At 36.2% G+C, this 24,901-nt stretch overlaps 1 protein-coding gene and 1 long non-coding RNA gene across 16 annotated transcripts in view; one reads left to right on the top strand and one right to left on the bottom strand.

Moving 5' to 3' along the window:
- Positions 1–24,901, top strand: part of ADGRL3 (adhesion G protein-coupled receptor L3) — an 885,081-nt gene that overhangs the window by 663,938 nt on the left and 196,242 nt on the right. The gene's annotated exons all lie outside the window — the stretch shown is intronic.
- Positions 6,667–24,225, bottom strand: LOC145512998 (uncharacterized). Its single transcript, XR_014059032.1, has 3 exons — positions 23,860–24,225; positions 21,220–21,330; positions 6,667–9,510 (listed from the first exon to the last, which is right to left on the bottom strand). It is a non-coding gene; the product is annotated as an uncharacterized LOC145512998 (long non-coding RNA).

The following is a 24,901-nucleotide window of genomic DNA, read 5'->3' as shown; positions in this document are numbered from 1 at the left end:
TGTTGACAAAGTGATGTCTCTACTTTTAAATATGCTGTCTAGGTTGGTCATAACTTTCCTTCCAAGGAGTAAGCGTCTTTTAATTTCATGGCTGCAATCACCATCTGCAGTGATTTTGGAGCCCAGAAAAATAAAGTCTGACACTGTTTCCCCATCTATTTGCCATGAAGTGATGGGACCGGATGCCATGATCTTAGTTTTCTGAATGTTTGGCTTTAAGCCAACTTTTCACTCTCCTCTTTCACTTTCATCAAGAGGCCCTTTAGTTCTTCTTCACTTTCTGCCATAATGTATTGCCTTTAACTAATCTTTTCTAGCTTTGCTTTTCTTTTTCATTGTTTTATTTAATAGTTACTGTGCTAAGGCCTTTAGTAATAGTAATAGTATTATTAGTTACTCAGTCATGTCTGACTCTTTGTGATCTCGGGGAATGTAGCCTACCAGGCTCCTCTGTCCATGGGATTCTCCAGGAAGAATACTGGAGTGGTCCATGCCCTTCTCCAGGGGAATCTTCCCAAACCTGGGATCAAACCCGGGACTCTTGTATTGTATGCAGATTCTTTACCATCTGAGCACTAAAGCCTTTTACTAGGTTATAATAGAGGTGTTTGTTGTTTGCTTAGTTTTCTTTCTGTCCCATCTTGAAATGACATTTGTTCCCAAAAAGAATGGGTCAGATAATTAGGGAAAGCTATATTCCTGGGTTTACATCTGGATTTGGATGAAGGAAAAGGTTAAAGAATGCCTCTGATGATCTATCGAAATATGCTATTTAAGGAAGTGATTACACCTTCAGCCAAAGGAGAGGAGATGGTTTGTGTGTTTTGGTTTAGATTATGTTTTTCTTAAAGGATTGCTTCTTTCCATACTTCCTTCTCTTTTTCTTTTCCAAGGCTAATAAAAATTTCCTTCTCAAACTTCCTCTAACCTCTAGGGAAAGTAATAACTAAATCCCAGGTGTCCTTTATCAGTATAAACAGAAAATGTACATTGGCTAAGTTTTAAAGTCAAATATTCCATATTTTACATTAAAGGCAGCCTTTCTGCCACCAGCCTCCCCTTTTCTTTCTTCACTAGGGTTTCCCTTTTTTTTTTTCCTCTCCTGTTTTGCCTAAACAAATGCAACCATGGCAACAGTAAAAATCCTGGTTTAAACCTTAAACATTTGAAAACTTAAAAGTATGACAATCTTTCAGCAAAACTGAAAATTATTGGTCTCCATCAGTCCTTTCCAATATGCTGGAGGCTCACATAAGTATTTTCATATAAATTATGTAGTTTCTTAAATTTTCATACACATCCTCAGGCCTAACAGATAGTCTCAGGTGATTTTCAAGTCAAAATCACAATAACCAGTACCCTTTAGGGAGTTCTTTTAAACTTTTCTGTTCTCCCTACCTTTTCATCTCACTGCTCATCTTAATTGACTGAAAACTTCCTGTCAGCACTACATAGTAGCTGGTAGAGATTTTGAGAATAAAAATGAGGGAAAAGGTTAACAAAGCAACACAGATTTGTTACTAAGAATATTTTACACAAGAAGGACAAATTGTCTTTCCAGAGAGGAAGGAACACATCCATTGTTGTCGTTTAGTCGCTGTCATGTCTGACTTTTTGAGACCCCATGGACTGCAGCATGTCAGGCTTCCCTGTCCTTCACTATATCCCAGAGTTTTTTCAAACCCATGTTCATTGAATTGATGATACCATTCAACCATCTCATCCTCAGTCATCCCTTTTTCCTCCTGATCATTTAAAACCATGAGATAATTTCAAAATTGTAGAGTGGGGAAAAAAATTTTATTGGACAAATAAGTTAACATGAGGAAAAAAGTTCCATAGTGAAATCATTTGTAACTGCTTGCTATTTTCTTGAATACTTGAGTTCCTTGCTGCCTAAAGGACTTTACCCTTATCTTTCACACACTGCTATTAGAGTAATACTTGCAGTGGGAAAGGAGAGGGCATGGGAAGAGGCCAGCATGAATTAGAGATAAATGACTGAAATTTGACTTTAGTTATCCCTTGCAGAAGCCAGCAAAGTTGACACTGTGGGTATTTTGCAATCATTTGTTTAATTAGCTGAAACTCCTAAGGGAAAATTTTATGAAATGGCAAACTCCCAAAGACTAATTTAAATCTGTTTTTCTATGTATGACAGAATTTTGTAATACAGAGATGTTAAAAAGGTACCAGTGTATAAAAGTCCATACAGTCAAAACCTTTTAATACCAAAAGCAATATTTTACAGAGAAATGTGAAAGTAAGTTCTATAGGTTAAAATATTATTCACCTGAGAGAATTGAGATACATGCTTGCAGGTGGCCAAGAAAATCATATTTTGACTAAGAGGATTTTTTTTAACAGCCTCCACCCCCACCCCCACCCCTTTCTTGTTTCCTGTGGATTTTTCTGTGTAGGTAAGTATATAATGAAGTTTACATTCTGTTTTTACCTAGTGGATTTTTTAAGCTACAAGATAATTCATTTTTGTAACAACTAGAGGCTATTAAGTTTTCATCATCCTGCTTTAGTGCTTTCAGAGTTTAGATTTAGGTAACTGGTTGATTAAAGAGGCTAGAGAACGAGGTTTTCCTTTGCATTTGATTACAAAGACACAGAAATAACTGTGAGCCAGAGCTGGCCATAAAGCCATCTCCTCAGATGTTTGAGTTTAAAAAAAAAAAAAAATCTACTGTATCATTTAGAAAATCAAAATCTTATTAATGTACTGATTGCAGTTGAATAAAATCTATCAGATTTGTTATAATCCTGAAGTTAGAGGACAACTTTATATAAGCTCTAGTTAAAAGCAGTTTGCATTTTGTATGAAGCTGCATCACATGTTGTTTGCAGTAGCTGATGAATTTTCTTGAAAAGATCAGCTAAATGGAAGCTTCTAGTCATGAATGCATGTAGTACACACTGAAGATGTAGTTTATACACTGGAGATTGGAAACAGGTGTTCGGGCACTGGTTCTATATGGGATTGCTTTCAGTAGGCGGCTATGAGGAAACACACACAAGAATAAGAGCAACTCATAATTCTTATCATTATTACCTCATTCATACAAGTGCCAAATGACTCAAATGGAAAAAGGGTACCATAGGATTAAATCGTTCAAACCGTAGGCCTAGGTGGGAAGGGTGTGATAGTACAGACACAGCATCATTGTTCATGCTATGAAATTATTTCATTTCCTTCACTCTCAGAAGTTGTCTAGTTGACATCATTTCTAAATGTATAGATGTAAACATATCGATATGTCAAATCCATGTAGCAGAGACAACTGGAGGTCCAGTACCTGTTTACCTTTTCTTCAGTGATAATGGGGCCTTCATTTACAGATGGACCCTTGGCTACTGGGAATTAAGAGATTTTCCCTTATAGTTAAGATATGTCCTAGCCAACAGTACAAAAATAGAGGTGGTTTGTGAAACTTCCAAGAAGTATTCTTGGATGAAGGTGGCATTCCCCTTCTCTTCTTTTATCCTCCCCACGGGCTGGTTGCAATATTCCAGGGGAGCCATGATAGATCACAAAGTAGACTCTTATGTATTAGAGAAGCAAAGAACATGATAGAAGGTAACTGCTTCCATATTAGCCCTGGAAAACTATTTTGTCTTGAGAGAGAGAAAATGGACTCTTGAGTTAACCATTCTTAGGTTGGATTTTTTTTTATCACCAACTGCTGAATCTCATCCTGTTATACTCTAGCATGAGATCCAATAATAATTTCACTAGTAGACTGTGCCTATTGTCAATTCATGAGGGTCTCTGATTCTCAAAAGTGTATAAAAATGTAAAAATTATATTTTTATGTGGTTTCTCTTTCATCTTTGCTTTCCTTTCTTTTTTTGCAGTTCTAGTTTTACCATAGCAATTGCATTCAAAAAAGTTTTCAGAGAAATAATTAATTAAAAGCTATATGTTTATCTTATTAATGTACAAGTTGGGAAAAGACTGGCTAACAGTGAATAATGGCAATAAACTCACTGTTTTGTAGGTTGAACATTACTGCTTTAAAGATTGTCATTGATGTATCCATTCCAACTGTCCTTGCCTTTTGCAAACCTCTTCATCTCTTTATATGGTAGCTCAGGTGTAAAGAATCCTCCTGCCAATGCAGGAAACGCAAGAGTCGAGGGTTTGATCCCTGGGTTGAGAAGATACCCTGGAGGAGGAAATGTCAACCCGCTCCAGTGTTCCTGACTGGAAAATCCCATGGACAGAGGAGCCTGGAGGGCTAACGTCCATGGGGTGGCAGTTGGACACAACTGAGCACACAAGTACCAGCCTTATATCCATTCCAACTGTCCTTGCCTTTTTTGCAAAACTTCTTCATCTCTTCATAGATATATAATTTTAAAAATTTATTGTAGTACAATTGCTTTACAATGTGTTAGTTCCAGGTGTACAGCAAAGTGAGCCAGTTATACATATAAATATAGCCACTCTTTTTTTTTTTTAAGATTCTTTTCCCATATAGGTTGTTATAGAGTATTGAGTAGAGTTCCCTGTGCTGAACAACAGGTTCTTGTTAGTTACCTTTTTTATATGTAATTGTGTGTATATATCAGTCCCAAACTCCAAGTTTAGCCCTCCTCCCCTTATTCCCTAGTAACCATAAATTTGTTTTCTACATCTGTGACTGTACTTCTGTTTTATACATAAGTTTATTTTTACCTCTTTTTTTTTTCAGATTCTACATATAAGCCATTATCAAATGCTATTTGTCTTTCTATGTCTGACTTACTTGACTCAGTCTGACAATCTCTAGGTACATCCAGGATGCTGCAGATGGCATTATTTTGTTCTTTTTATTTGCAGTATTCCAGGAGACTCAAACTGCATTCACAGCTTTCGGACTGTTTTCTTTGCTTTATCTGACCAGCTTCCTCATTGCCTTGTTCTGTGGTGTATCTCTTTCACACTTAACAACACTCTGTGTAGTTACTATTTACATGCCAGTCAAAAACAACAGAAATGTTAGTTCCTACATGCCAGCTATCTGTCTAGACTAATGGGCACATAGTAGCTACCCATTAAATATTGGGAAAGAAAAAGGGATGGAAGATAGGAAAGAGGGAAGGGGTTGTTCTTACAGTAAGTCAGCTTTCTTCTTTATATTAATCACACATATTATGTGGATAGGTGTAGTCATCATATACGCTTCTAGTGTGTACAATAAGCTTTTTATTACAGTTTTGTGTTTTGATAGTTTAATTCTTGGTGTCTTCATTTTATTTTTTAGACATAAACTCTCTTGGAATGATCCCTTTTCATTTTTGGATAATTTCTTATGAGGAAAAGTAAGAAACTATTCATAACTATTGATCATAAGTCCTATTATATTTTTCTTCTTTTGTATTAATGATTATTATACTCCACTATGCTCTATTTAATGACCCAGAATTTGCTTAGTGGTAATATTAACCCTTAATGACACAAATCAATAACTATTGTGGGAAAAGTGTGGCATTTTGGGGGAAAATTGAGATTGTAGTGATACAGTAAAAAACTTAAACTGAAAAATCTTAAACTGAAACAGTGTGAATATTTATATGATGAGATGTAAACCAATTTCTGTGAACAATTACCTCCACCAGTACTATTCTATTAATGTATACTGCTCAGTGCACTTTAATAATATTTATTGGCGTTACATTATTTTATCAGTTATTCTTTCATTCTTTGGTTGTAAAACTTTATATATACATAATATCTTTATTAAAAATTACGTACTTGCTCATGTAGGACATGTTAAAAATTTAAAAAGAGTAAAATTAAAAATTACTCATATATGCACTTCCCAGAAAATTGCAGTGTTGTCATCTTAGTGTATAGCTACCTTACCTTCTGTTCTGTTTGTACAGGGAATATTATTGTACATTCTATTTTGCAATCTATTTTATTAACTTCAAAATAGGTCATGAAAAAAGTTTACATCAACAAATATTTTTCTACAGTATTATTTGGTTTTGTATTATATTTCATTTGTATGGATATAATACATTTAACTGTTCTCATATTATGAGATATTTAGGATCATTCCAATTAATTCATACTATAAATAGCTCTGCAGTGAATATTCTTGCAATGTGTGTGGTTGTATCTTTTGGGCTCATCTGTGATTGTGTCCTTAGACTAAACTCCTAGGTAATGAAATTCCTAAATTTAAGGATAAGCAAAATGCTACCACATCTTTTAAAATATTCATTGACAGTTGTCCTGCAGAAATGTTACACTGATATACAGTCTAAGGAGGGCTCTCCCCCAAATCTCACTAATTATTTAGAACCACTTAAAAAAATGTTGTAACAATTTAAGTAAAGGGGTGTGTGTGTGTGTGTGTGTGTGTGTGTGTGTGTGTGTGTGTGTATCACTTGAAAGTAGATATTATACTTTTTGTACAAAGAATCATTAAATTTTTATCTTAGAATTCTATTTGCTTCAAAGTCCCAGTTGGGAATTTATGTTAAATGAAATAATGTTTATATATTAAATAGTAGTAGAATGGAAGAATATTTTTAAACCATGTACTGTATCTAAAAATCTTATAAACCACAGTCTTTTTTTTTGGTACTGAAATATAGTAGCTCTTCTAACTCTGAAACCACATGAGTTAGTTTCCTAAGGAGGCTATAGTAAATCATCACCACATATTTTAATGGCTTCAAACAACAGAAATTTATTCACTCCATAGTTCTAGAAGCTAGAAGTTCAAAGTCAAGATGTCAGCTGGACTATAATCTCTTCAAAGCCTCTAAAACAAGATCCTTTATTGCCTCTTAGCTCCGGAAATTCCTTAGCTAGAGGCAGCATAATTCCAATCTGTCTCCATCTTCACATACTATCTTCCCTGTGTATCTCTATCTCTAAGTGCCAGTCAAAAAAAAAATGAAAAGAAGATAAACACCAGTAAAGTTGGATTTAGCGCTACCCTTCTCAAGTATGACCTCATCTTAACTTGATTACACCTGAAAAGATTCTTTTTTCATAAAGTCAGACCACATTCACACAGGGTCAGGAGTTCAGCCAAGCTCTCTTTGGAGGATATATTTTAACCCATTACCCCATATATCTTAAAACTTATCCAATCAATTATTCTCTATTTTAATAATGAGGTAATAGTAGTTCTTACTTGTAGGTCAATACTTTTAATAGTATTATCTCATACAATAAGAAATCAATTCAATCACCAAACCCTTCACTTTGTGACTACTTTCTGTTTCAGAGACCCTCTTATATACAAATAACAGGAAAATTAAAGTTCACTGAGGATTTTCTGAGACATGCCACTGATATCACAGGTGACTAAATTATGACAGACAGCAATGAAGAAAGTTCCAACCCATTCAATCCTCTGTCCATACTAGTATGTAGAGAAGTACTTTATAAAGCTGTCCAAATACTTTAAAATAACCAAACCAACTCACATAGATAGTATATGCATTTAACAAGTTCAGCTTTTAACAATATACAGTAAAGTTATAGTTATAATGTTTTCTTCTAGTGAAAAGTCTTAGCCTCTGTTACAAAAAAAAATTCATATTTAGCTGATCTGAATTTCTTTTTTGTCTGCTTTAAGTTCTATTGATTCTTTTCTCATTTTGAAAAGAAATTCCTACTTTTTTTTAATAAGGGCACTTACTATTATCTATAAGAGTCCTGTGTGCTTATAGAGATGCTCAAATTTCACTTTAAATCCAGTGATATTTAGCTTTGTATTACCAATGAAGTATTGCTTCCTTAGGGCACAGACTTCTAAATGCTGTCTGCTATATTTGTTACCTGGCTTCAGTTAGTGTCAAGTTCTCTGTATCATTAGGATAGATTCTAATGCATATTCTGCTTTTCTGTAGAAAGAGGAATATTTTATACAATTTTTGTGAGATGTGGTTCAAAAACTGGATCCCCCTTCTTTCATCAGGCACAGACTGGTATATATTAACTCTTCCTATGTAATCCCATTCAACACTCCCTCTGCATGCTTGTTGGGGGTCTTTTTATCCATTTTATCTAGAAGCTATGTATGTAACCTTTAGAAACGGTTCTGTATCTTCTTGTTCTCATCTCTGATTTTAATTGTCTTTAGGTTAAGTTTTCAATTCTTTCTTACAAATATTGTACTCATTTAATATCTAGATGCCAGCAGCAACTTTATTTCTTACAAACAAAGAGAAAATGCAATCAACATAACCAAACACATTTAGTTTATTCTTAATTTGAGGACTGCTTAAAATATTTTCATACTCCAGTGAACATTGCCATGAGTATTTTAGGTATAAGCACATTACATGTAAACAAAATACTTCTGCAAAGCAGATTGACTTGAAAAATATTCCTTTGAATTATGATATAGCATATTTAGGCAATTTTGGGCATTATTTTATTTTCCTAATTTCTCTTACTGAGGACATCAGAATCTTAACTCCTAAGAGATAAGTAGTAATATCCTCTGATCCAGGTCTTGATGAAAACAGTAACTAGGAATTCTTTAACTCAGGACAGTGGCTGGTCAGTCTATATTCTCTTAATATTTATTGGGCACATGCCATGGGCCACATGCACTCTGCTTCTTAACCTTGTGATTATCTCCTTTTATCCTCACAATAATTCTGAATTATTATTATTATAATTTTTTTCCATTTTAAAGATGCAGACACTGAATCTTAGAGAAACTGTATTTTCTTTCCTAGCTTTAAGTTTATTATTCAATTTACTGTATACTTACCATCAGTGAAATACAATGAGTAGAACAGATTTGATATCAGACTTTAGATTGTCTTACCATTATTATATGATAGCTTTAGTGACTAAGTTAATAGTATTGATCCATTTTAGATTCTTTGTCCTAATTTTAATTCTAGGCTTAAAAGTTTCAAATTATGCAGGCAAACTGTATTGTTAATGATAGAAAATGTCAGCATAATTGTGCTGGATTTCTGGGATCTTTCTAGATGGCATTTTCTTTGCAGCATTTTGCCCTTAAAAAGACACAAACATTAAATACTGAAGAGGGTCTGGAGAAAAAAGAAGCCTCTTGCGTTGTTGGTGGGAATGTAAATTGACATAGACACAGTGGAGAACTGTTTGGAGTTTCCTTAAAAAACGAATAAAACCACCATATAACCAATAACCCAAAACTGAGCATATACCCTGAGGAAACCGTAATTGAAAAAGATACATGTACCTCAATGTTCATTGCAGCACTATTTACGATAGCCAGGACATAGAAACAACCTAGATGTCCATCAACAGGTGAATGGATAAAGAAGTTGTGGTACAAATATACAATGCAATGTTACTCAGCCATGAAAAGAGACACATTTAAATCAGTTCCAATGAGGTGGATAAATCTAGAGCCTATTATACAGAGTGAAGTAAGTCAGAAAAATATTGTATATTAATGCATATATATATGGAATTCAGAAAGATGGTACTGATGAGCTTACCTGCAGAGCAGCAGTGGAGATGCAGACATAGAGAATATACTTGTAGACACACTGGGGAAGGAGAAGTTGGGACAAATTGAGAGAGTAGCATGGAAACATGTGTATTGACATAAACAAAACAGAAAGCCTGTGAAAATTTGCTTTATGACACAGGGAACTCAAACCTGGTGCTCTGTGACAACCTAGGGAGATGGGATGGGATGGGAGGTGGAAGGAAGGTTCAAGAGGGAGGGGACATATGTATACCTATGGCTGATTCATGTTGATATATGGCAGAAGCCAACACAAAAATAAATAAATATTATTCATTTAATATATTAAATAAATAAATTAAAATCACAAGCACAACAAATAAATTGAAAAACGAAGATATTCTGGACAAGGCTATTACTTCTTTATACTAGCACTCAGTTTTTTCCATGTTGTATAGGATTGTAGTTAAGTGGAAATTTAAATATAGATAGAAAATCTGAATTTTTTTGTCAGTAATCTATATAAAATTTATCCTCTGTGCAACAAAACGGAAAATAAAAAAAACCTTTAGATACAAAAATATATAAATTATCTCCATCAAGATATACTGCTATTGAAAATTCTGTCCCCAAATGGAATCATCTTTGCCAGTAGCATTCCCCATTGAAATAAACAAAAGCATATTCCCTAATAATGAAAGTGAATTAAAAAGTGAACGAAATGTCATTTTTAATCATTCATTAGTAGAGATTTGAATTGAATGCTTGTATATTTTATTCTAAAACAGACATAACTTTATCTTCTTTATCTACTATTTTTATTATTTATATTACCTTGATATTCAAGTCTTTTATCTATTTCTTTTTAAATATAGTGATTTATCAAAAAATCATATTATGCAGAGAAATTATGAAATCTTTAGTATTAAGTGAACAAAGATGTATAGCTCAGGAAAGATATATATTAATTTCAAGAGCATTTATTAAGTACTTATAATGTGAATAACAAATTAAGGTTCCTATTCAATGCATTCAAGTGGCACTTTTAGGGGGTAGTTACTATACAGTAACCAGATGTTCAAGCTGGTTTTAGAAAAGGCAGAGGAACCAGAGATCAAATTGCCAATATACACTGGATCATCAAAAAGCAAGAGAGTTCCAGAAAAACATCTATTTCTGCTTTATTGACTATGCCAAAGCCTTTGACTGTGTGGATCACAATAAACTGTGGAAAATTCTGAAAGAGATGGGAATACCAGACCATCTGACCTCTCTCTTGAGAAACCTGTATGCAGGTCAAGAAGCAACAGTTAGAACTGGACATGGAACAACAGACTGGTTCCAAATAGGAAAAGGAGTACGTCAAAGCTGTATATTGTCACCCAGTTTATTTAACTTATATGTAGAGTACATCATGAGAAACGCTGGGCTGGCAGAAACACAGGCTGGAATCAAGATTGCCGGGAGAAATATCAATAACCTCAGATATGCAGATGACACCACCCTTATGGCAGAGAGTGAAGAAGAACTAAAGAGCCTCTTGATGAAGGTGAAGGAGGAGAGTGAAAAAGTTGGCTTAAAGCTCTTCAGAAAACTAAGATCATGGCATCTGGTCCCATCACTTCATGGGAAATAGATGGGGAAACAGTGGAAACAGTGTCAGACTTTATTTTTTTGGGCTTCAGAATCACTGCTGATGGTGATTGCAGTCATGAAATTAAAAGACGCTTACTCCTTGGAAGGAAGGTTATGGCCAACCTAGATAGCATATTTAAAAGCAGAGACATTACTTTGCCAACAAAAGTCCGTCTAGTCAAGGCTATGGTTTTTCCAGTGGTCATGTATGGATGTGAGAGTTGGACGGTGAAGAAAGCTGAGCACCGCAGTATTGATGCTTTTGAACTGTGGTGTTGGAGAAGACTCGAGAGTCCCTTGGACTGCAAGGAGATCCAATCAATCCATCCTAAAAGAGATCAATCCTGGGTGTTCATTGGAAGGTCTGATGTTGAAGCTGAAACTCCAATACTTTGGCCACCTCATGCGAAGGGTTGACTCATTGGAAAAGACCCTAATGCTGGGTAGGATTGGGGGCGGGAGGAGAAGGGGATGACAGAGGATGAGATGGTTGGATGGCATCACCGACTCTATGAACATGGGTTTGGGTAGTCTCCGGGAGTTGGTGATGGACAGAGAGGCTTGGCGTGCTGCAATTCATGGGGTCGCAAAGAGTCGGACACGACTGAGCGACTGAACTGAACTGAACTATACAGTAACTTTGGTCTTGTTAAAAATTTCACCCTACCTCCATTTCTCCTGATATTATATTTAAAATTATTTTTTCATTTGAAGTATTATAAAGAATAAACCTCTCCAATGACATGTGATACTGTTTGTGTTTTTAATATAACAATGAATGTAGTGGGTTTACTTCTTTAAATTTTGAAAGATGTTGTCAACATACTATAGTAACGATTTGTTTTGCTATACAACTAGAAAAAACATAGCTTTTACCTTGTCAGGAACTGATGTATAATTATGTTTTTATGGAGGAAAAAAAGTCATAGCTAAAATAAATATTGTTAATGCCTAAATTTTTCCTAAACAATTTAAAATTTAGATCTTTAAGTTTGCATGTTAGGAGACTGTCAGGATGGTGGCCATATTATTAGGTTTTTGTTTACTTGTTAGGACAGTTTCTTAAAGGCTTTTATTTATTGTTTTTAATTAAAAAAAAAAAAGATGGGGGGTAGTTTGTCCTGGTTTCTCTAAACTCTGCTTAGTTAACACTGATATTCTATTGATGTGCTACTTAATACAATTAAAAACTGTTTTTAAAATGTAGATGCCATGGTTATTTAATCTGCTTGTTTCATTTAGTTAGAGTGTGTGAAGTTAAAAGTGGAAAACTTTTATGAATGAAGGTTCAAAATATGTGAAATTACCAGGCAGATATTTCTGCCCACAGTTCAGTTCAGTTTGTTTTAGAACTCAACTTCTTACTTCTTAGAACTACTTCTAACTTCCCTCTTTTGAAACCACCAGCTATTGACTATAGAAGAAAAAAACTTGTTTTGTTCCCTAGAGATGTGTGCCTGTCAGAGCTTATCCCTCTTTGTACTCCTGTTCTTAATTAGCACAGTGTCCAGGCCAGAGCTGGGGGTAGAGATTCACAAGGGCAAGATTTATTAATCTGGTATTCATGGATGGCCTTAAGCAATCCCTGTTTCTTAAAGAAATGTAAACATATAGGATAAATATAAACCAGTATCTGTTTAAGGATCTCCTGGCTTTCACACTGCATATCCTTAAGAAATACATGGCATGTAGATTCCCAGGACCCATCTCCCAGATTGTAACCCTTTAGACTTATGACATGGAGAAGGCAATGGCAACCCACTCCAGTACTCTTGCCTGGAAAATTCCATGGATGGGGAAGCCTGGTAGGCTACAGTCCATGGGGTCACAAAGAGTTGGACACAACTGAGCAACTTCACTTTCTTTCTTTCTATAGTTCCTTTTGGAGAAGGAAATGGTAACCCACTCCAGTGTTCTTGCCTGGAGAATCCCATGGACAGAGGGGCCTGGTGGGGCTATAGTCTATGGGGTTGCAAAGAGTCGGACACAACTAAGCAACTAACACACACACACACACACAAACTCATGATGATGGAATAGAATTTGCATTGTTAATAATTTTGATAATTGTAGCTGATTTATCTCTCTGATCTGGAGAAGTGAAGTGTAAGTCGCTAAGTCATGTCCCACTCTTTACAATCCCATGGACTATACATTCCATGGAATTCTCCAGGCCAGAATACTGGAGTGGGTGGCCTTTCCCTTCTCCAGGGGATCTTCCCAACCCAGGGATCAAACCCAGGTCTCCCGCATTACAGGCGGATTACCAGCTGAGCCACATCCCTGTAAAACTATTATTATTGACAGTTTGTGTTACAACTATTTATTTATTTACTTGTCATGTGCTTGACAACATAGCATGCACTTTTTAAAGTTGTTATTGTTGTTACTGTTCAGTTGCTAAGTCATGTCCAACTCTTTGCAGTCCCACAGACTGCAGCATGCCAGGCTCCTCTTGTCCTCCTCTATCTCCTTGAGTTTGCTCAGATTCATGTCCATTAAGTCAGTGATGTCATCTAACCATCTCATTCTCTACTGCCCCCTTCTCCTTCTGCCTTCAATATTTCCCAGCATCAGTGTCTTTTCCAGTGAGTCACCTTTTCACATTAAATGGCAAAAGTATTGCAGTTTACGCACCAGCAACAATCTTTCCAGTGAATATTGAGGGTTGGTTTCCTTTATGATGAACTGGTTTGATCTCCTTTCTGTCCAGTCTCCATCACCACAACTTGAAAACATTAATTCTTTGACCCTCAGCCTTCTTTATGGACCAACTCTCACATCTGTACATGACTACAGGAAAAGCAATAGCTTTGACTCTAGGGACCTTTCTTGACAAGGTGATGTCTCTGTTTTTTAATATACTGTCTAGGTTTGTCATAGCTTTCCTTCCAAGGAGCAAGCATCTTTTAACTTCATGACTTCAGTCAATGTCCACAGTGGTTTTGGAGCCCAGGAAAATAAAATCTGTCACTGCTTCCACTTTTTCCCCTTCCAATTGCCATGAAGTGATGGGACCAGATGCCATGGTCTTAGCTATTTGAATGAGTTTAAGTTTCAAGCCAGCTTTTTCACTCTCCTCATTCACCCTCATCAAGAGGCTCTTTAATTCCACTTCACTTTCTGCAATTAGAGTGGTATGTACCATCTGTATATATGAGGTTGTTGATATTTCTTCCAGCAGTCTTGTTTCTAGCTTGTCTTCCATCCAGCCTGACATTTTGCATGATGTACACTGCATACTAGTTAAATAAACAAGGTGACAATACACAGCCTTGCTGTACTCCTTTCCCAGTTTTGAGCCAGTCACGTCTTCCATGTCCGATTCTAACTATTGCTTCTTGACCTGCATACAGGTTTCTCAGGAGACAAGTAGGTGGTCTGGTACTCCCATCTCTTTTAAGAATTTTCCACAGTTTATTGTAATCCACACAGTCAAAGGCTTTTGGATAGTTAGTGAAGCAAAGTTCAGCTCAGTTCAGTCTCTTAGTCATGTCTGACTCAGCAACCCCACGGACTGCAGCATACCAATTCTCCCTATCCATCACCAACTTCCGGAGCTTGCTCAAACTCATGTCTGTCCAGTCGGTGATGCCATCCAGCCATCTCATCCTCTGGTGTTCCCTTCTCCTTCTGCCTTCGATCTTTCCCAGCATCAGGGTCTTTTCCAAAGAGTTAGTTCTTCACATCAGGTGGCCAAAGTATTGGAGCTTCAGCTTCAGCATCAGTCCTTCCAAAAGTAAATGCTTTTCTGGAGTCCCCTTGCTTGCTCCATGGTTGATCCACTCTTGGCAATTTGATCTCTGTTTCCTCTGCCTCTTCAAAACCCAGCTTGAACCAAAGTTCATGGTTCATGTACTGCTGAAAGCCTAGCTTGAAAAATTTTGAGCATACTAGCATGCTTCCATGGTGGCTCAGTGGTAAAAGAATCTGTCTGAAATACAGAAGACTCAGAAGGAGCCACAGGTTTGATCCCTAGATGGGGAAGATCCCCTCAAGAAGGAAATGGCAACCCACTCGAGTATTCTTGCCTACAAACTCCCATGGACAGGCTACAGTCCATGGGGTTGCAAAGAGTCAGACATGGCCTAGTGACTAAATACACTTTCTAGCATGTGAAATAAGTGCAATTGTACAGTAGCTTGAACATTCTTTGTCAATACCCTTTTTGGGACTGGAATGAAAGCTGAGTTTTCCAGTCCTGTGGCCACTGCTATTTTCCAAACTTGCTGACATATTGAGTACAGCACTTTAAGAGCATCATCTTTTAGGATTTTAAGTAGCTCAGCTGGAATTCCATCACCTCCAGTAGCTTTCTTCATAACAATGCTTCCTAAGGACCACTTGACTTCACACTCCAAGGTGTCTGACTCTACGTGAGTGACCACAGCATTGTGGTTGTCTGGGTCATTAAGACTTGTATTGTATAGAGTATTCTTTTCTGTATTCTTGCCACTTCTTCCAAATCTCTTCTGCTTCTCTTAGGTCCTTGCTGTTTCTGTCCTTTATTGTACCAATCTTTGCATGAAATGTTCCCTGGGTATCTCTAATTTTCTTGAAGAGATCTCTAGTCTTTCCCATTTATTGTTTTCCTCTATTTTTTTGCATTGTTCACATAGGAAGGTTTTCTTGTCTTTCTTTGCTGTTCTCTGGAACTCTGAATTCAGTTGAGTATAACATTCCCTCTCTCCCTTGTCTTTCACTTCTCTTCTTTTCTCAGCTGTTTCTAAAGCCTCCTTAGACAACCATTTTGCCTTCTTGCATTTCTTTTTCTTTGGGATGGTTTTGGTCACTGCATCCTGCACATTGTTACAAATTTCGGTCCACAGTTCTTCAGAAACTCTGTCCACCAGATCTAATCCTTCAAAACTATCTGTCACCTCCATTGTATATTCATAAAAAATTTGATTTAGGTCATACCTGAATGGCCTAGTGGTTTTCCCTTCTTTCTTCCCATTTTACAGACAGGGTAACTAAAGCCCAGAGATCATAGTTACCTTCCCCCAAATAACAAAGCTGATAAGTAAGTTTATGGAAATCCCTCACTTAAATGTCTTCACATTTATTTGAGTAATCATGCTCCCAAATGATTTTCACAAGAAGAATGAAACAAACAAAACAGTAAACCCAGACTACTCTCATATACATGTTCTATATCTGCCATGTGATATCCACTAAACGATGGTTTAATTTGTCTCGTTAGAATAGCACTGATTTTTAATGTAAAAGTTTGACAAAATCCCTTTAAATTCAGTTTTTCTTTAGGTTCTGACCTACTTTGGTCTGATTAAACATCCATCCCATCTTGTGTTAGAAATGAGTTCTTCACAATCAAGAATGTGCACAGTCAGCAGTAGTCTTCAATGAGATTAGCAGTTATTAAGTAACTTAAAGAAATGTGAATGAATACTTTGCTTTTCAGTGATAAATAATGCTGAATGTATTTATCCAGCTCTGTGTCCCACCCTTGCTACCTAATATATTATTATCCTTAACACAGTTCACCCAAACTATACTAAAAGTGTATGTTATATGCCCTACAGGAGACTTTTTTGCACTGGTAGAACTTAACCAAATAAACACACACACACACACACACACACACACACACACACACACATATATAAATCAAGGATGATAAACCAAGAATGACAACATTTTTGCCAATAAGGATATTAATTATATATGTATATTAAAAAAACTATTATTGGTATCAGTTTCATAAGAAGAAAGAACATTTTAGTCCCTGTTCCAGCAATGAAAATGAGAATGAAAATCATAATCTCAGAGTAAAAGATATTACTTTAAGTTATGGATGGAAGTGACGTGAATTGGTATATGTTCCTGCACAGGCTCTTCACAACTGCTGATTTAGGCAATTACTGGGTTTGTCTTTTCAAGAGCTTCCTAATGACTTATTCCTTGCTTTTGTACTTACTTATACAAAGCCAACCTTCAAATTTTCAACAGTTCTTTGATTAATACAGTATTTAACATTTCTTTTTGACTTTAAGATTTTGTAGCATCATTACTATGATGCATCATTTCCTCTCTAAGTGGCAAGCAATCTGTAGTGCTTTTTAAATTTCTACAAAAGTTCATTCCTAGTGTTTTTCTCTCAGTCTTCTACTTCCTTTTTGGTCTAAAAGCATATTTATTATGCTATTGGTGTCTAATATTATCTTTAAAAAAGGATAAAGAAGTTCTCATTTGCAATTTCAAAATAATAACAATAGTTCTTTTGTTTCTATTTCTTTTTCTTACTACTACTGCAGTAGTAAAGAATCTGCCTGCCAACTCAGGAAACACAGAGACACAGGTTAGATCCCTGGGTCAGCAAAATGCCCTGGAGTAGGAAATGACAACCCATTCCAGTATTCTTAAGTGGAAAATTCCATGGACAGAGGAGCCTGGTGGGCTACAATCCATGGGACTGCAAAGAGTTGGACACGACTGAGCGACTGCACACACGCTACATTGAAGGCACTAAGAAAAGAGAGTCTGGAACTAGAATATTTAGGGACTGTACGGTGTGCTCAGCCACTCAGTCATGTCCGACTCTTTGAGACCCCGAGTCCAACCCTGGACTGTAGCCTGCCAGGCTCTTCTGTCCGTGGGATTTTTCCTGGCAATAATGCTGGAGTGGGTTGCCATTTCCTTCTTCAGGACTACATGGTATATCTTTCATTTTTTAAAGTATGTTTTCATATTGTGTGTATTTTTTTCTGACACAACTCCCAAGAAGACTGTCCCCACTCAGATGCCAGCCACAAAAGAGGGCCTGGGCTACCCACACTTCTGCCTGCTCGACTACAAATTCATGGGGTAACTATGATTCCCTTCCCCATTTCAGGTTCAATAATTCTGTAGAGCAATCCATGGAACTCTGAACTCATGAAAATGCTCTATTATTATTTAGGATTATAGCTTTACATACAATTCAAGACAAGCCAAATTAAAGTGAGAAGATGAGTGGGGTTCTGCACAGCCTCAGTATCCTCTCTGGGTGTCACTTCCCAGCACATTAATGTGTTCAACTAATCCAGAAATTTTCAATATCCTAGAATTCAAGAGTTTTTATAACCAACTCTCCAGTCCCCTTTCCCTCCCAGGAGGTTAGACAAAAAGGCCTAAAATTCCCACCCTCTAATCCTGTGTTCGGTCTTTCTGTAACCAGACCCCTCCATCAAGAGACCCCACTCTGAGTCACTTCTATTAGGATGAACTCAGAATTTGTTATTAGTGAGAAAAGACACTCAGAATACTTAGGATATTCTGAGTATTTTAGGAGTTCAGTGATAGGAACCAGGGATCAAGACCAAATATATATGTGTGTGTATATATATATACATTTTTTTTTAACTTTATAGAGTTTGAAAACTTTTAACTTTTCAGAGTTTGATTTCTGAAGTGAGTGGAATATTATGATCAGATTTTCCACTCCTGAAGCATCAGCAAGCATTCATAGTGTGTTTACTGTCTCATCATCTGGTAATTTTCTTATGTTCTACTACACAATTTCACTTTTGGCTGCAGAATAATAGCTATGAAAATACTTGGAGAAATTAAAAAGTACTCTCTGCTATAAAGTATTATTATTACTTTAATAATTTTGAAGAACATTGCTCTCATGAGTCACTAAAGAAGCATGTTTGTGTCCCTTGCCTCTGACCCATAAGAGGGTAAACTCAAAGCCACCTGCTGAAGCTTTTTTGTTGTTACATGATTTGCATTCCTTGAGTTGATGTTTATATATAGTTCCTAATATTTGAAATATATTCTTAAGTTCCAGGCGTCCCAATATCCATCCTAAGAATCAGGTTCATTTGTAAAACTCAATATGGGAGAGCCAGATATGGATAGTATGAACCATAATGATTACTGTACATAATTTTTATAGAAAAAGGGTTCTTTTCAATAGCCTGGACTTGAGATCTATACTTGAAAGCATATCTTTTTTTTTGGTGGTACTTATGAATTTTGATATGTTACAGTTTTCATTTGCAGATATGATTTAGTTTATTTTCTAAGACATCTTCTTTCTTAGCATATTTATAAGCCAGACTACTTGGGAATTTTTTGTTGTTCAGTCACTCAGTCATGTCTGACTCTTTGCAGCCCTATGGACTGCAGCATGCCGAGCTTTCCTGTCCCTTCACCATCTCCCAGGGCTTGCTCAAACTCATGTCCATTGAGTTGGTGGTAATTTATTGCCTCTTTATTGGTAGAAATACATATGTGTGACTATGCTTATATTCATATTCTTAGAAGGAGTAATGGAATAATGGTGGGCATCCAGAAAATTGACTAGTCAATATCTTCCTTGCATAATTGAAACCAACCTCAAAAATGAACCACGTAGCACTTGGTTTCTGAAATGATTCTCCGGTCAAGGAACCAGCTCCTTGGAGGGGTGTCTGATTCTGGGACTGGGGCAGAACAAGCCTGGAAAATCTTACAGTGCCAGAAAGTAAAGAAAGTCTAAAAAACTAAAACAATGGTGACATGTCAAAGAGAGATGAGAGTGACCAAGACCAAGTGGCCAAAGTGGAAACAATTTGTGCAACAGATTAAATTATGTAACATTGGATTACAACTTAACAATATAAGATTAATATCCATGAATCCATACTAATACAAGTAAATGATTAAACAAGTAATTAAAAGGAGGGGGAGCGACTGATTTCCTTTAGTAACTTGCTATCAAAGAATACAATATGAAAGGGGGGGACCCAAGTAAGTTTACAGTGGAGAAATTTGGGAAGCACTACCTCACTCATAGGATCGATGCTAATATCTTCACCAGTCAGACATGTTAATAGTATATACACTTGAACATGATGTGATCGAAATGACACTTCACTTCTGTGGCCATCTTTCCAAAAGACTACATTCCCAGTCTAGTCATGAGATAGGGCAAGAGATAAGCCCTAATTTAGTGACATTCTATGCATTATCTGACCAGAACTCAAAATTGGCAACATCCTTAAAAACAAGCAAAATGCAGGAAAATGTCACAGTCCAGAGAAAGTTGCAGAGATGTGGCAACTAAATGTAAAGTGGCATCCTGGGTATGATCCTAGAACAGAAAAAAGACATTTAGGAAAAGCTAATAAACTGGTGTTTATTTAACCTGAATATTCATTGGAAGCACTATTGCTGAAGCTCCAATATTTTGGCCACATAATGTGAAGAGACTCACTGGAAAAAGCCCTAATGCTGAGAAAGATTGAAGGCAAAAGGAGACGGGGGGAGGCAGAGGATGAGATGGTTATAGCATCACCAATTAAAGGACATGAATTTGAGCAAAATCCGGGAGACAGTGACGGACAGAGGAGCATGGCATGCTGCAGTCTATGGGGTTGCCAAGAGTCAGACATGACTTAGTGACTGAACAGCAACAACAAATTAGTTATGACAAATATACTACAGTAATGTAAGATGTTAAAAATGGGGAAACTGAGTTCTGGGTATATAGGAAACCAGTTGCAAAGTAATCTTTGTTAATTTTATGTAGTAAACTAGAAACCATTTTTAATTGTAAAATAAAAAAATTAAGAGAAAAAAATATGAAACAAAAAAATCTCACATTTAAAGAGTTGCCTGGGATTTTATATAGAAGAACATTTTCTGGAAGCAATCAAATCCAGAAACTGAAAATTTTATGGTGTTTGCTTGCTTTCAATAGAAAGGAGTTCTTATTTAAAAGACACTGTTTTGTGAGTGAATTGACAATCAATGAAGAATATTGAGATAACAATAGGGGATATCAATAAAGATTATTTTATACTTTTAACAATTTTCCTGGGCTATTTAAAAGATCATGGCAGTTTTAATTTTGTTATTTAGATATCAGCAGTTTGTTACTAATAAAATGCACGACTAGCCCACACTGGGACTTTAATAATCCACCTCAAATCATCTTAAAGTAGTTTTATGAGGATTATGTGCTATGAGTGAAGAAAATACTTTCCTAATATTCACTGAAGGGTGAAAGATATAATTCCTTTAGTTTTTTTCAGCAAACATTAATTGAATGCCTACCAGTTTTTAGGCTCTGGAGATACAAACTTAGTCCCTAATTTCAAAGAAGTTATGGTGTAGTAGAGGGCAATGAGCATATAATCAATAACAGTAATTAAGTAAACTATACCTGGGCCCATTGAGAGCACTGAAGAAGGAATCATCAATTGCAGAGGACAGGGACAGTTTAAAAAGTCTTTGCAGAACAGGTTATTCCAGAGCTTAAGCATCTTTCTTCATGCTAAAAGTGTCGGGAAAACAAACACATAGTCTGAAGCCTGAAAGTAGTATGTTAGATTCAGGCAACTGCTAGTATTTGAGAACTTCTCAGCCATGATGGGAGTAGAAATTCTATAAGAGAAAAGCCTAGAAATACAGGCATACTCCAGGCTATAGGGAGCTTTATAAACTTGGCTAGAGTTTTAAATACCAGAATAAAATAATCAAGTTATTCTAGCAGCTGTTTATCAAGGACAATGAAGGTGGCTTGCCTATCAGAAAGTGCTGGGGCCTTATTTTAACTTCCTACCACCTAAGCACTGCTAATTTCCTCCACTATGATGAAGTAGTACACCTAAGTGTGGCATTACAACAGCCATTACATGTGTTGGGGTAAAATACTGAGGAAACCTTTGGAAGAGCATAAAGTTGTAGACAGCTCAGATTAGGTGTTGAATGACTGTTTTAATAGTCCATGTGAGAGATCTGAATTAAGGTTTAGTGATAATGACAGAGAGGAAGACAAATTTGGGATAATTTGATGAGGCAAAATCATTTGGAACTTAATCATTGATAAGCAGTGAGAATAAAGATATCCCAAATGAGTTTTCATTATTGAAAGGAACAGAAGTTGGCTTGTGAGGAAAGATAATGAATTAAGTTTTAGCATATTGAGTTTGAGATACCAATGGGAAGCAGAAGTGACATACCCAAAAGGTAATGAATAACATGATCTAGAGCAGGAGTTGGCAATTTTTTATTGTCAAGGACTAGATAGTAACTCTTTTAGTCTTTGAAGGCTATATAAGGTCTCTGTCACAGCTACTCAGTTCTGTTGTTGAAACTGGGAAGCAGCCAGGGTCACTAGGTAAGCAAACTGAGGGAGGCAATAAAACCTTACAAACACTAAAATTTGATATCATATCATTTTCATGTCATGCAGTATTGTTTCTTTTTTCTGACTATTAAAAAGAAGAACAAAAAAATTCTGCTGTCATGGACCATTCAAAAGCAGACGAGGGATGGGATGGGGGGGGTGGTGGGCAGATTTGGCCCAAAATCCATTAATTTGCTGACTTTTGATCTAGAAAGAGGTCTGGCTTATAGATGGGAACTTTTTGTTGTTGTTGGTATTAACCTATACAAAGAAGTCTGAAATGATGGTTGTGAATACCATGATATCTATGTACTGATGGAGAAAAGAGCATGGCTAGTATGTGGTTAGGGAACCAGAGTTCTTTACATATACTATGTATCTGAATACTATTAGCATATAAACCATACTGCTATTTCCATTTTTCTGTGTATTTTACACTAAGCAGTGTACCATCTACAGTAGAATTTGCATTTGAAAAATGTCTAAAGGAGGATGGGTGGTTAGTAAAATATTTTAAATACCCTTATTTAAAACTGTTTAACTTAGGAAGTTGTAGGTTGTGTTGTTTTTCTACATATTAATCTAGATAAGCAAAAAGGAAACTATATGAAAAGCTTAGAACTTTGAAATAACTTGTAGGTTAAGTAATAATAAAATAATTAGTAATGGTAATATGGCAAATTAGTGGTTACATTGAATTTTTTAATACTTCAGTCATGATGATCTTAAGTGTTTATGTTTTTATTAATTCCTTGATGGTAAAAAATGATTAACTAAAACATTTGTTAATGAAGTCCCTCACCATTAGTTAGGTTTCAGTGACCCAAAGCTCCATATTTTTTCAATGTTCTCTTTCCAATTTGTAAGTTGTTAAAAAGTATGACATAGTAATAATAACCACATGCAGTTCTTTAAGAGGTAGAAGAAATTCAAATGTCAAAAGTTAAAAACGTTTTTAAATGGTATTTATAATTTAGTTCTGATAAAATGCTAGGAAATAAATGTGATTATGAATCCACAGTAATGATCTGTTTCTGTAGTGTGTGGTATTAAAGTGGCATTATTCTTACTAAAGAGGTAACTACCAAACAGAGCTAGTTATCTCATCAGTGAAACCAATTTTAAAGAAAGATAGTGCCTAATTATTTATGTTAGCAAAATAAATGACATTATGTTTTTCTGATGCTTGTCTGAGTTAGAGAAATATGATCTTATTGCCTTTAGGTTAATAAAATACCACTATACTAAAAGCTGTTTTTCAAAGCGCAAATCCTCATACTTAACTTAAAAAATAGAAGTAAATGTGTGTGTGTGTGTGTGTGTGTGTGCATATATATATATATATATATATGTATATATATATATTCATTATGTTGGAATAAAACTTTTAATGACAGTAAACATAGGTTTACCTATGGAGACTTTTGATTCTGTAGCTTCAGAGTGGCAGGGCTTTGTAATTTTTTAAAGCTCTCCAGGGGTTTTCTAACTTCCATGTCAAAGGTAAGAGACATAGTTGTGTTGTGTGCAAGTATATATACAAGTCTGTGTATTGTTTCCTTCTTTCCCTGCATCTGGCTTAGGACAGTTAACCTGAGAACAGTGCCATTCTCTTCTCTTTCTTTTTCCTTAACAATATGGAGATAAACTGAAGCCAGATGAACATTTACTTACCAACATTGTCCAAAATCAAATTATCAGAGTTGAAGTGAAATGTGGAATTATTTGTGATGCTGATCAGAAAGTGAACAAATTTACCCTCAAGCAGAGAGAGGGAACAGCAGCTATCAGCTAATCCTTCATCTCTCTGAGTCTGGGTGGAGTAGAAGACTTTTATGATGCTGGCATCAATGCACTGTGCTGATGCCAGTATCTGGGTCCTTTTTGTTAATGCCAACATTATACAAATCTTCTCATCCACTCTACTTCATCTGCAGTACTTCCCCTGGGTGCTACATCTAAGAGTTGTCACTGAATGCCTGATTCCCTTGCAGTTGCCTCTCAGAGTTCCTTCAGGTTGTTAATAGCTGCTATGAGAGTGCCTGCCATGTGGCAGCTACTCTTTGGAGCACTTTATGACTTCTTATTCAATAATTGTCACAGTATTACAAGACAGCTAACATCATCATCTAAGGAAAGGCAAAATTCAGGGGAGATGAATGAGACTCTCTCTTTTGATAAAGGCATGGCAAGGTAGAGTGACCAAACCTCTTTGTTTCCCCAGGACTTAGAGAGTGACCATGACATGAGCCTTTCAGTTTTAAAACTGGGAATGTCCCAGGAAAGCCATGATATGTTGGTTTCTCTATGGTAAGCTCAAGTTCAAAAGAACATTTGGAATAAGATAACTGTTGCTCGAGATATAATCTGTACCAAAAACAGAAACCATGGGGCAGAGCTGTAACTATGAGATGCCAGAGTCCAGATCAGCCAAAGCATAGACATTTGTATGTTTCAGCTGGCCTGACCACTTTTAGCTAGAGATGTTGGTTGACATTGTCAAATGTGGGTTAGAAGAGAAAGAGACTCATCTATGATAGGATATTGAATAAGCTGACCCTGGATGAAAACAAAGCAGACCGTTCATTGTCCCCTCACACATGTTCCTTGGTGCTCTGTGCAGCACCACTGCCAAGAGTATCGGTGGGGAAAACCTCGACTCTGAGTCTCTGCAGGTGCCAGTGGCCTTGCTCTCCATAACAAAGCGATTCAGAAT

The sequence above is a fragment of the Giraffa tippelskirchi genome, chromosome 1 (genome assembly GCF_054371585.1).
Source record: "Giraffa tippelskirchi isolate mGirTip1 chromosome 1, T2T-mGirTip1v1.2.pri, whole genome shotgun sequence".
Lineage (NCBI taxonomy): Eukaryota > Metazoa > Chordata > Mammalia > Artiodactyla > Giraffidae > Giraffa > Giraffa tippelskirchi.
The sequence above is the reverse complement of the archived record's forward strand: the minus strand, read 5'-3'. Positions and strand labels throughout refer to the sequence as shown.